The following is a 1,593-nucleotide window of genomic DNA, read 5'->3' as shown; positions in this document are numbered from 1 at the left end:
AGCTAAAGCACAACACTCTAGAGAGGACCTTACAGAAATTTTCAAAAAAAAGAAGACATGGCAGCCGAAAACAACAACAATGGTGGAGATGCAAGGAAGATATTTGGTGACTTTACTGCACCAACTTCTATCTTCTAAGGAAGAAGCATCTCAATTCCTACCATTGGAGCAAACAACTTTGAGCTTAAGCTTCAATTAGTTTCTCTAATGTAGCAGAATTGCAAGTTTCATGGACTTCCATTGGAAGATCCTTATTAGTTCTTAGCTGAATTCTTGCAAATTTGTGACACTGTTAAGACCAATGGGGTTAATCCCGAGGTCTACAGACTTATGCTTTTCCCCTTTGCTGTAAGAGACAAAGCTAGGATATGGTTAGACTCACAACCTAAAGAAAGCCTGAACTCTTGGGAAAAGTTGGTCAATGCTTTCTTGGCCAAATTCTTTCCACCTCAAAAGTTGAGCAAGCTTAGAGTGAAAGTCCAAACCTTCAGACAGAAGGAAGGTGAATCCCTCTATGAAGCTTGGGAAAGATACAAGCAATTGATCAGAAGGTGTCCTTCTGACATGCTTTCAGAATGGAGCATCTTATGTATATTCTATGATGGTCTGTCTGAATTATCCAAGATGTCATTGGACCATTCTGCTGGTGGATCTCTTCATCTGAAGAAAACCCCTGCAGAAGCCCAGGAACTCATTGAAATGGTTGCAAATAACCATTTCATGTAAACTTCTAAAAGAAATCCTATGAACAATGGGATTACTCAGAAGAAACGAGTTCTTGAGATTGATACTCTGAATGCCATCTTGGCCCAGAATAAAATATTGACTCAGCAAGTCAATATAATTTCTCAGAATCTGACTGGAATGCAAGCTGCATCAGGCAGTACTAAAGAAGCCTCCTCTATAGGAGAAGCTTATGACCCTGAGAATCCTGCAATGGAAGAGGTGAATTACATGGGAGAATCCTATGGAAACATCTATAATCCTTCATGGAGAAATCATCCAAATTTCTCATGGAAGGATCAATAGAAGCCTCAACAAGGCTTCAATAATAATATTGGTAGGAGAAATAGGTTTGGCAATAGCAAGCCTTTTCCATCATCTTCTGAGCAACAGACAAAGAATTCTAAGCAGAGCCTTTCTGACTTAGCAACCATAGTCTCTGATCTATCTAAGACCATTCTCAGTTTCATGACTGAAACAAGGTCCTCCATCAGAAATTTGGAGGCACAAGTGGGTCAACTGAGTAAAAAGGTTACTGAAATCCCTCCTAGTACTCTCCCAAGCAATATAGAAAAGAATCCAAAGAGAGAGTGCAAGGCCATCAATATACCCAAAGTGGCCGAACCTATAGAGGAGGAAGAGGCAGTGATTTCCAGTGAGGAAGACCTCAATGGACATTCACTGACCACTAAGGAGTTTCCTAATGAGGAACCAAAGGAATCTGAGGCTCATATAGAGACCATAGAGATTTCACTGAACTTACGGTTGCCATTCTTGGGCTCTGATGAGTATTCTTCCTCTGAAGAAGATGAAGATATTGTTGAAGAGCAAGTTGCTCAGTATCTAGGAGCAATCATGAAGTTGTATGCC

The 1,593-nt window shown here is 40.4% G+C and overlaps 1 non-coding gene across 1 annotated transcript; it reads right to left on the bottom strand.

Annotated features, from left to right (window-relative positions):
• Window positions 1-462: 462 nt before the first annotated feature.
• LOC148561349 (small nucleolar RNA R71) lies at window positions 463-570 on the bottom strand. The gene has a single exon (XR_015888040.1). It is a non-coding gene; the product is annotated as a small nucleolar RNA R71 (small nucleolar RNA).
• Window positions 571-1,593: the final 1,023 nt, after the last annotated feature.

This window comes from Arachis ipaensis, chromosome B6, assembly GCF_059453495.1.
Source record: "Arachis ipaensis isolate K30076 ecotype BB chromosome B6, ASM5945349v1, whole genome shotgun sequence".
Lineage (NCBI taxonomy): Eukaryota > Viridiplantae > Streptophyta > Magnoliopsida > Fabales > Fabaceae > Arachis > Arachis ipaensis.
This window is presented reverse-complemented; position numbering and strand designations above follow the sequence as displayed.